The sequence below is a fragment of the Bactrocera latifrons genome, unplaced genomic scaffold (assembly GCF_001853355.1).
Source record: "Bactrocera latifrons isolate USDA-ARS-PBARC rearing strain unplaced genomic scaffold, ASM185335v1 scaffold_37, whole genome shotgun sequence".
Taxonomy (NCBI): Eukaryota; Metazoa; Arthropoda; class Insecta; order Diptera; family Tephritidae; genus Bactrocera; species Bactrocera latifrons.
Window position 1 is genome coordinate 996426 of NW_017537012.1, and position 11765 is coordinate 1008190.

The 11765-nt window shown below is 35.7% G+C and overlaps 1 protein-coding gene across 6 annotated transcripts in view; it reads left to right on the plus strand.

The window, feature by feature from the left end:
- LOC108971988 (CUGBP Elav-like family member 4) overlaps positions 1–11765 on the plus strand; it is a 755092-nt gene that overhangs the window by 58444 nt on the left and 684883 nt on the right. The gene's annotated exons all lie outside the window — the stretch shown is intronic.

An 11765-nucleotide genomic window follows, 5' to 3' on the forward strand; every position in this document is an offset into this window, starting at 1 on the left:
TAGCTTTAACGGTATAAACTATCAAACTTTGAGAAACAGAATCGATTTTGTTAAAATGTTTCACTATCTGTGGACACTTTGTTGTTATTTATATTTTTTTGTTCTTTATTAAAATTTATACTCCACTTTTAAGAGTGTACTGCTTCTTGAAAAAATATTTTATTATGTGCAACAAAGCCACTTCCATGCTTTTCACTTTCCTCCTTTAGCTGCAACRAAGTATTTCGTAGAAAAATTCTCCGTTATTATACCCGGAAGAATATAAACAAACACACGTGTATGCACTTTTCTGCATATGAAAATCGACATGTACTTTGAATGCTAGCACTTCTGTGGCAACTTCAACAAAGCGCTTAAGTRCTGCTCATAAAATATTAAGAAATATTTAAACGTTTTCTAATTTTCTCCAAAGAGCTGAAAATGAGGTGAAAAGCACGCTTATTCATATTTTATGATGAAGTTTATTTGTTTGSGTAATTTCACGTTATTTGGACTTGAAAGTGAGCTATCTGATACAAGCGGAGTAATATGGTTTCCACTTTTACTGATAAATCACTACACAAAACGCTAATATATTCAATTGCATTCTTCTTAAACTAGTATTAGTACTTTTATTATAAAAAAAAGATACCCAAAATACTCGAGAACCCGCAAGTGCTTGCTCCAAACTCATTGTTTTTAACTTGCAGTGAGTGTCTGAGCTTTTATGCGGTGCGGTACGTGTAGGCGGAAAATTGAATTTCAAATTTTCAGCCACTTGCTAGCTTACTTTTTGGCATTTCCATGTTATTTCCTTTCATTTCTTAGCACTTCATAGCCATTAGCCTTTGCCAAAACGCCTATCAAGCAGGCGCGAGTTTGTTGTATGTGTATGTAGTGCTGTGGGTGCTAGCCAAAGGCCAACAAATATGAGGTTGAAAGGTGTAGTGCTAGCAATTGGCAGCCTAACTGAGCTGCCGCCACCGCTGTGGTACAAAAAGATTCACACATGCACTAATACATATACGTATACCAGTTCGCGCACATACATATGTGCCACCTCTCACGTCCACATATACCTGTGCTAATGCACATGTGCTGGTATTTGTTTTGTTTGTTTGCATTACCATATTCGAGTGCTGGCAACAATGACTCAGCCGACAAGCGTCAAAAGCTTTTGCTGCCCGAATATTTTCAAACAACTTTATGTTACCATACATATGTATGTATATAGATACACATTTATGTATATTTATATACCGATTTATATATATACATACATATATTGAAGTGTTGGTATGAGCGTGACTTTAGTTTCGAATCCTTTCTTTTAGCATTTTCCACTATTAGAAATTGCTTGCTTTTGTTATGTTTTGCAAGTATCATTTAGTTTGCTTCATTTTGGCTGTGCTGTTCTTGCTGTTGTTTCTCCGTTGGCATATTACAATTGTTTTGCATGTAATGATGACACTGATAATGTTATTTGGTGCCTTAGTCTCGCTCGAACAGGAGTRTGTACTTGAGTTCACTTGCTTTAAAGGGTTGTTTGCAGTTTGAGGTGGCTTTTCTAGTGGCGAGGCATTCAAATTTGATAAATATTGGCAGGTCCTTCAGGAAAAATGTAAAATGGAAATGTTTTGTGAGCCCATAAACCGCACCAAAAYGTATTTTTTTCGGGATGCAATGATGAATCATAAAGTACGTGTAGATTGCTAYCTGACCAATAACACATATTTTTTTTATTGACGCAGCCAGAAATGAGCCATATCGCTAAATACGGTTTTTCWAATAAAATCTGKATAATTTTCAAGTCGTTGCTCAGCCCAATTCACGAACATATGATGACTGTTGTGGTCAAGCGGCTTCAGTTCTTGCTGCAACTTGATCTAATAAAGATATGAGCCAAGATCTTTTTGCAAAATTCGCCACAACGTCACAGAGATGCCCAACGCTTAAGAACGTTGTGAGWGAGGCTGATTTGGATCCTCCTCTCTTTATGCGCCAACGGCAACAATATTTTCGATACAAAAGGCAGTTCTTTATCTCATTGGCGCGTTAACATTTTGTGCTGTGAATGCTGATTCAAAGTTTCGTAGCGCTCTTAAAGTTGAGGCCACTGACTCGTAGTTTCGGTAGTAAATTTTGACTTTATATTGGATCTAATAACTTTCCATGATGAATTAGCAACCCACTCTACTGAAGAGATTTGAAAAAAATAGCGATAAAAAATATGATGGGGCTTGTTGTCCCTTTCGGTCTGCTTTTGTAGCGTCGTTTTGAAAAAAAAATAAAAAAAAAAATCGTTGGGTTCTAAGCCACTTTTAAGGCAGTCTCTCCAAGCAAAAGCGTTTATTTTCAAACGGAAGGTCCTTTCCTAACCGATTTATATTTTTTTATTATCACCAAATATAAAAACTCAAAACTCTCTGCCAACTACTTGAAAATATATAGTTTTTATTAGATTTGAAAAAATTTGAATGTCTTTCCTTTCTRTATATCTAATATGACTTAAAAGTTTTTCTATTTCTCGCTAAAAGCTCTAGAATTAATTAGGCTTAAATTCTCTGTGGCAGCATTCAATAAAATAGTTGAATAAAAATTCCATTTGACCATTCAAGTTCTTAAACTTAGCAAAACCATAAAACTTGCGCTCAGATGCCCCACAGTCAAAGTCTAAGGGCCACTGAGCCTAAATGTATGCTACTATTTACAGATATATGTAGTAAAAGCATGCTATTAAGCGCTACTGTGCTAATATATACATCTGTCTAAATAGCATACTTTTTGGCACTAGCTTGTAACTACATGTTTAACTAGCAAACACTCAGGCGCTAGTTTGCTTAGCAGCGTGTGTATCTTACATACGAAACGACATTTCTATAAATGCGCTCATATGCATATATCATGGCAGGTTTTGAAATTTCGCAAACGCCTTTTTCACTATTCAATTTGACTTTTGTATAACTGTATAACCTGGCTTATGCATTTTTTTAAATTTTTTTTTGCTTACTGCTGGCCTGCGCTGCCTTGGTTGCTGCCCACAAACGTTTAGTTTAGTTTGAATTTTAATGGGTCATCATTTACGGTTTTGCAGCATACCACCAGTGAGGAAGTGGCAGCATTCGACGCTGAAAAGTGCAAGCAAAAGTCAAAACTATTTTTAGGGGGCGTTTCGGCTACACCTACAGCCAAAAATTTCCAGCACGCACACCCACACKGACGCGCACAAATACTTTCAGCAATTTTAAATTTTTATTTAGAACTMTTTGTGCGGCGAATTTTGGGTTGCAGGTATGCTCGCAATCTATTTCACTCGTGCTTTTGCTGAGCAAGTTTCTTCACGTGTATGTATTTTTGTCTATGTGCCTGTGTTGGTGGATGGTTGGGGGCAAGACCACTTTTGGCATTGCCAATTTCAATTTCATTTACCACGCTATCTCTTTGGGTATATATGTGCATATATGTTTATATTAAGTGCAGCTGTATGTGCATGTGTTAGCTGTGGCAACCACATTTTCATATGTAATTTACATTTTGTTTCAGCTTTTGCTGTGCTTCCGCTTTTTATACACCTTCCCCACGCTTCCTTACTCTTTGTAGTGCACATGTATTGCTTACTGTGCTTCTATTAACCAGTTTTGTGTGTCTGTATGTGTGTGGATTTCTTTGCTCTCAACTCGTTTGGTTTTTAGCCAAATCATTCTTTATAGCAGCCGAAAAGGCAGTCGGCTGCAGTCTATTGCTGTGCACAATTGATTTTGACAGCATTTGGCACAAGTCCGACTGGCTCGTTGAAAATAACTTAACAMATTTACAAATCGATAGTGAATTGGCTAACTGGGGAAAGTGGTAAGACCGAGGCATTCAARAAATGTTTAAAAATTCATATTAATTTTTAACTTCATGTGGTTTTTTGGTTTAGGCAATAAATAATTAAATAATTTGTAGGTAGCACTGAAATATTGGAAAGTTATGTGAAATATGGTAAAGCGCTTTGTCAGGTGATCATATTGATTATATATATATATCTTTTGGTTTGGTGCTTTAAATTATATATATATATATATATATATATATAATGTAGAATATATATGTAGAATTCTTAAACACGCAACAAATTAGGGTAGAGCTAAACTTAAAAGCTAACTAAGAACACTTTTTCCTCCAGCATAACATCATAAAAACTTATCAAGTCTGAGGGGCGAGAGAGGTGTTTCTACTCACTATTAACCAGAACCCAAAAGCAAAAAAATGTTATTAATAAAGATAAATATAGCTAATGATCTAAGAACTAGCTACAACTTTACTTTTTTGATAAATAATGCCTGCATGTCTCGACATCTTTTGGTTCAAATTAACCTGTTTTTTTTCTTCTGTGCGTACATTTTCTCAAAAACAAAACAAAAAAACAAAAAAAAAAAAAATCTATGTATCCTGTGTATGCGGTATCAGAATATATTGTTTTTGTTCTTAAAGTATATTCTTAGGCTTTCACTTCCTCCATATCTGAAGCCCCTACAAAACACAGACTCTATACAGTTGGGCTGAACATTTCGTAGGCTATTATAGAAACAATTTTTTTGATAAAATTTAATTTTATTATTCGATATAATGATYTTCGAGGGCGACACAACGATTATTGCATTAGAAAAAAGTTTCAATACAATAGCTTTCCCAGCCCAATTTTGTTTTTTTTCTATGCTTTAGGGTCGGCTCATCATATGCAATCCACTCGACTGACCATCGATATAATCTGGAATAACTTCCATTTGGGGAAATTCGAAATTATGTTCGCTTTTATCCTTTAAGGTAACTAAGTAAGCCCCTTTTAAACAGCTGATTTTGGTACAGAGTTCAAATAATGTAGATTAAGCCAAACCTTTTCTTTGGTAGTATTTTTCGCCCCAAAAAGAGATGCTTTATTAACATACAAAATTGTTTTTCATCCATAATTTGCGCACATTAATCTTTCGTAAAACCTTTCTCTCGAAAATTCGTAACGCCGACTCAGCAGATGTTATCATCGTTCATGCCTCTGTACCATAAAGCAGGACGGGGTTGATAAGTGACTTGTAGAATTTGGTCATTCGGTCTTCTGGTCGAGAGAAGACTTTTCTTCTCATACTCAGTACGAAGTAGCACCTGCTGACAAAAGTTATTCTGCGTTAGATTTCGAGGCTAAAATTGTTGTTGGTGTTAATGCTGGTTTCAAGGTAGACGAAATTATCTACGACTTCGAAGGTATGACTGTCAACAGTGAGGTGGGAGCCAAGTCGCGAATGCGACGACTTTTTCTTTGATGAGAGGAGATATTTCGTCTTTTCCTTGTTTAGTACTAGACCCAGTTGCTTTGCTTCTTTGTCCAACCTGGAGAAGACAGGGCCGATGGCGGGGTTCAGTGATAGCTATGCCATCGGCGTACGGCAGCAGCCGATTTATTAGAACCGTCAAACACACATATGAACTTTCTTTTATTTAATTTAAGTGTTGCCACTTTGTATGAACAATATTTTTGACCGATGCGGTACTTATCGAACCGAAGATAGCTTTGCGCTAAAAAAGTATTTTCCACTGGGTAATTGTTTTATTAAAATTAAAAAGAATTTGTCGAACACTGAGAAACTAATGGCGAAAGACAATTATACCGCGAACTGTGCAATACTTTCGAATAATAAAAACTAATTAGGGGTTTCMTATAGTCTCATAAAGTTATAAGTTATAACGATTCGAAAACAACGCATTGAAAATTGTAATTGTGCAAGCTCTAGCAAAAACTAAAARAAATTTCTACAAAAAGTAATTACTAAAATAAGCGATACCTCAATTAAATTTGATAGCTTCAAAACTTGCGACTTTCAAAGTAAACCTTTTTCAGCTAATTAGCACAAAACTTTAACAACAGCTGTTGCCAAAAGATTGAACATATATATTTAAGCATACATACATATGTTGTATATGTGTGTGTGAAAACTTTCTTTTAAACAGCGACTTTACAGTTAAGCGCTAATCGTTAACCGTTCATGTACACTACATTCAAAGCAGCTGCGACCTGCGCTTAAGTGAGGTTMTTAAGAGAAAGCGAAAAAAGTACAGTTATTAGCTTATAAAAGTAAAATTATATATATACAACAGAAATCTAACTGCCACWGCAAGTGTGGCGCAAAAGAAGTATAAAATCAACTACAACTTGCTGCAGTAAAGAACTCAAAGCGAAAGTCAACAGTCCATTCATATTTGCGCCATTAGCTGCAGCTGCAAATAAACAGCGCCGTGAAGTATGCTTTAAAAATTGCAATGCCAAAGTGTAAGCGAATGCTTTGCATTTTTTATGGTTGCCAAATGTGGACAAAACGTTGACTATTTTCAGCAGTGAAATGGCACGAGGCAAGGCACATACGTGTTAAATGTTGCGCGAATGTGTGTGAGTGCCACATATGTTTGCGTTGRAAAATTTCTTCGCACGCAAACGACGCCCAGCAAAGCTGCTAATGACTTTTAAAGTACTTTTTATGCTCAAACGCAACACACACACACACACACATACATATGAACAGTTTGCGCAAGGCGAGTATATTTTTGGTGTTTTTGTAATTTTTTGTTTTTGCAATTTTTTGGGTTTTTAYATTTCGCTGTGATATTTTGCTTGACTGCGTTGACATCATGGACGCTGGCAAAATTTGCTGGCTATACGTGTGTGTGTGAATATATGCATATGTGTATGTATTTTTGTGTTTATATTCTAATGTGTGTATSTTTGTGAATTTATATATGTATGTATGTTTATATATGTATGCATGTTTGCATGTGTTCGTGTATGTTCGCATGTAGTACAAGCATTTAGCGGCAATTTTAGTTTCGTATCAACAACTACAACACTCAACAGACTCAGCAAGCTCTGTGTCAACTCGTTGTACCATATAGCAGACTGCTCTCTCGTCTTTGTCGTTTGTCATCAACGCCTGGCACCCTTTGCCRCTCAGCTTCAATGGCAGCTATTAAATGTTGCTTTATTGCAGTTGTTGCTGGCACATAACATAAGCACCTTACTACATATGACTTAATAGGCGGCAATTTACAAAGGAAAAAACCAGCAGCCAAACATGTATGTTGGTGTGTGCGTGTCGCCGCAGCCATGCCGGATCACCGGCATWCCAGTTTGCTGAATACTCGCCATTTTTTAATGTTTGCTAAAAAATTACTTTGTAACAGCTGCGCGCTATTCGCCGTTTAATCACCTACAAAAAACCCGGCGCTGCGAAACACTATTTTCATGGGCGCTCATTTCACATAATTTCGGGTGACAAACGTGTGCATACATCTATGTATTATGGTGTGTGTGCATGTGTGTTTAAGTGTGACGTTGCGTGAAACTTTCTAATTTTGCACCATTACAGCACATATTTTGTACCACTTTTATACCCATAGTGAAAGGTTACTGAAGGGTATTCTAATTATGTTCATAAGGTAGTCGTTTAAGAGTAGTTGGAAGTCGAGATAGTTAATATAGCATATAAAACACTCAGTRTGAGAAGAAAAGTCGTTACTTGTATACTTACATACCTAATTATTACTTATRTCGCTCTTAGCTTTCGAAAACTTGGTGCATCCATGTGAGTTTAGAAGTACAAAAGTTCGTTGAAGCTATCCAAGCATGCTTAAGAGTTTGATTTTTATAACTTCATGGCGCGTTGTGTGATCGAAGCAGACATAGACCCGACCAAATTCGTTGAAGATGTCAAAACATTATCGAGAGATTGAGTTTTTATACCTTCATGAAGTTTGTTTTTGGTTGGAACAGACAGAGGTTTTGCCGTGTACTTATAGGTATAGGTGAAAATAGACCATGCATAACACATCTAGAATTTTCTACTTCATTCAGAACTTTTTAGATAAGTCACATCCTCATCTAAATAAAACCATAATTATACTCTACTACAAATGCCTCACCATAAAGGATCACGTGAAGACTTAAAACAAAGTYTTGAGGCACAATTCTGATTTCACTCCGTTAAATGCAATAGAAAATATAATAAAGATGACAGCTTTAAACAACTTTCATATGGCTATGTATATAAATATCGCTTTATATATTTCGCTTTACGCCCAAATTTATGCTTTCTTACTCTGCTTCACATCACTTAAACTACTTTCTGCTCCGCAAATGTTCGTCTAACGTCATCGCTACCGAGCGCAGGTAATTAAAGAACAGTGTGGCGATTACTCGAAATTTTTTTACAGCGCTGCCGCACCCTAAATGACAGAAGCATGGATTTTTCGGTGTGTTTGATTGTTTTGGTTTAGTAATTGTGCTCTAAGTGGCGGCATCGTGTGCTAAGCGTATTAGCTAGCGTTTATAGATGCCAATAAAAAATTGTGACTTTGTTGCAGCCTCATTACATAAAGAGCGTTGGTTGTTGTAGCAACTTTTTAACGACAATTAGCGGGGAAAAAAAGAATACAATGGGAAAAGATTTAGGAATACAAAAATTTAATAGCGGTTAGCAAAGGGTTAGAAGAGCGTCTTATTATGTCATTGTTAAGTGTATGTCGAGTGGGTTGGAAACCAGCAACTTATATTTGTAGGAGCGCTTATTTCAGGGCCGAAGTACTTAATCTAATTAATTGGGGTATGGCTTGCGAAACACAGCCTTMAGAAGGGTAAGTGATTCAATAGATTTCATGAAGATAAATTTAGTTTTAGCACGCTTTGATATTACTGTGAACGAAATAAGTACTTGTTTGTACTATTAATGCAATTGAGTAATATTTTACACCCAAAATATACTTTAACCTAAAAAAATGCTTAAAGCTAATCATGTGTGCATAAGAACTAGGATGAGTGCCTGGTCACAGCGGATTCATTGCAAACTGTAAAGTCGATTCCAATTCCATCAGGAGGTAAACGAGCAAGGGCTCCCTTGACTTCGTGCATTCGGACATTGGTTCTATATTCTTCTCTCAGTATGTGTTAGTGTACGATATGTGGGATTGTCTTCAGATGAAAAATGGAACGTAAAAAGTTCATTGAACTGCTAGCTTTTTCCAAGGCTCACATCACTAAAATGATAGGTGCCTTCATCGGGAACTTTCTCAATGGCACTCAGCTATAGGCTAAAGATTTTGGAGTTTAAAGCATCGTGGTTGTCATATCTTCTACGAAACCGGCGAATTGGCTAGAGTAGGCATTAGCTGCCACAATAATTTTTAGGGCTATAGACATTTTGTCGATATCCGACGGCCTATTGATTCATATTTTATAGTTCTGGGTMTCAAACGGGCAAGCTTCACTCTTTGTACAAGTGGGTTTATCCGTCGTCTAACGGGAAGTCAGTTAATTTACCAAACCTAGCTAACTCAAAAGAATAATTTACATAAATAAACATTTTTATTTAATAAAACCTTAATAAAAAACTAACATTATTTTTAATTTCTTTTTTAGAGTTGCCACCTTATTAAAATATATTATTTCATATAAGAAAACAATACATTTTATTTAATTAAATCTTAATAAAAACTGACACTGTATAGGAATTATTGTTCTTTTATTTTGAGTTGCCACTGTATTGAGAAAAAATAATATTTCTTATAAAGAATTAGAAATTCAATATGAATAATCGCACATAAAAAAAAAAATTATTTAATAAAAACTAACATTGTTTTGGAATTGTTTTTAGAGTTGTCACTTTGTTAGAAAAAAACTTTTCTCATAAACAAATTTATTTTGTTAAATAAAGCCTTAATATAAAACTGACATTCTTTTGGAATTATTATTTTTTRTTTAGAGTRGCAACCTTWTTTAAAATAACTATTTCTTTTATGTGTTTATTAATGTGCATAATCACAATATTAAATCTCATAATTAACTTTTGACCACAAAAACATTAGCATTTTTAGCTAAAACACACATGCAAGGCCACACAATGTTTCTGGTTTGTTTTGTGGCAACACTCAAACTACAAACCGCGAATTATAGTTAACCACACAAAGAAATTTTTCATGTGCGCCTCAATTGATACAATGGCAGATATTTTAATAACTCGAAAGGGCAGTTATTTAGACAGCTCCGGAATTTATATAACAAAAACAAAAAAAAGTAACAGGCAAAAAGTCAGCGGCAAAATGTTATAATCAACAATAATGCAGTGTTGCAATGTGGTGTGCAGCATAATTTTGTGGCATTTCAAAAATGTTGCCACTGCAGTTGAAGTCTGAAGAGTCACGTGATTATTTGCTTAGTTGTTATTGTTACTGTTGAGTTGCGCTTTTTTTGTTGGTGTGAATGGTGCTTGCGGGTTTATAAACTGCCTGTTTGTGCATTTGACAGCTGTCGTTATGGTTTGATATGCGCTATTTGAGTGAGTGCACGCGACTTGCATGTAAGTAGTTGTTGTTGTTGCTATTAATGCTAAATATAAATAGTTTTAGTTTTGGAAATCTATTTGCGCGCACCCACACACCGCTGATTATTTCAATATTTTATTTAGAAATGTGCATGTTGTTGTTTTKTTGTTGTATGCCACAACAGTTCGTGCCCGTGAAAATGTGTGACTAAACGTTCGCGTTTAGCTATAAATTAATGGCGAAAATTGCTGCTGGCAGTCAACAATAAACTTACACACAAAGACACAGGCAAGCACATACATACATATATATGCATTATATACACACAGGCGCATACATGTGGCATGCAACTGCACGTGTTATGTGCACAGTGTAATAACTTGAATTATTAAATTTACCACATGACACAGGCACACCTACACACTTACACATACTTGCAGCACTCACACACAACTACCAGCACGTGTTTGTTTGTGTGGCTCTGCATTCCTCTTTGTTGCCGCTGGCATTTGGCAACAAAATGTTCGTCACGCCGCTTCCACGTCACACGCTATTTTTATGCTGCGCCTTTCAGCTGCACTATATCTGAGTGAGTGTGTGTGCGTTTGCTACTTGCCACAATGGCCAAGAAGCAGCTACATTCAACATGCAACATGCCACATGCAATGTTTATTCTTGTATATGTCTTTCAAGTAATTTTTATTACAAAAATTTCTCTTTTATTTTCGGCATTCGCTTTCATGTCAGCCGTGCGCTGGCACATTTCGGCCTGTTCTTGCCGCTTTTGGCACTTCTCTCGCCAAACAGGCACGTTAATGCACATGTTTACATTGTTTTTGTTTCAACTTGTTGTTGTAATGTTTCCATTTCTTGATTTTTTGTCGTTTTAATTTTCTGCTAAGCAGCATTGTCGTCGCTTTCAGGCTTGAGTTGTTTGGAAAAACAAACAACAACTATGTGTAATTGAAAAGCGCAAAAAGTATTTTTTGGCAGGCGAGAAATATCGCTTTGACTTGTTTGGCAATGTCGTGTTTGAATTTAATTTTACTTAATTTAGCTACTTGAAAATCGCTGTCAGCAGTGTCTTATATCTCAACCATGTAATTACGTTTGATTGAATTTAATGGGAAAAGTTTTTCGGTTGCTGGTGGAATATTTATTGGCGCGTGAAAATTATTGCTGTCGTTCGAAGGGTGATGTTTAGTAAAGGAAATACGTGGGATGGTGCATACCACATATGAAAGAACTTATATACAATGAAAACTCCTGATTTGTTGTCGTAGGATTTAAATGTAATTACATTTTTTTCTCTCGAAATCTTTAATAACGGGTTTTTTCTTATGCTCAGATTTAAAGAATGCAACTATATTTCTCTGGGTTTTTTTGTGGAAGAGACTTTCAAACTGTCTTTCTTTTCATGTTCAAGGAACGATGAAAATAATTGA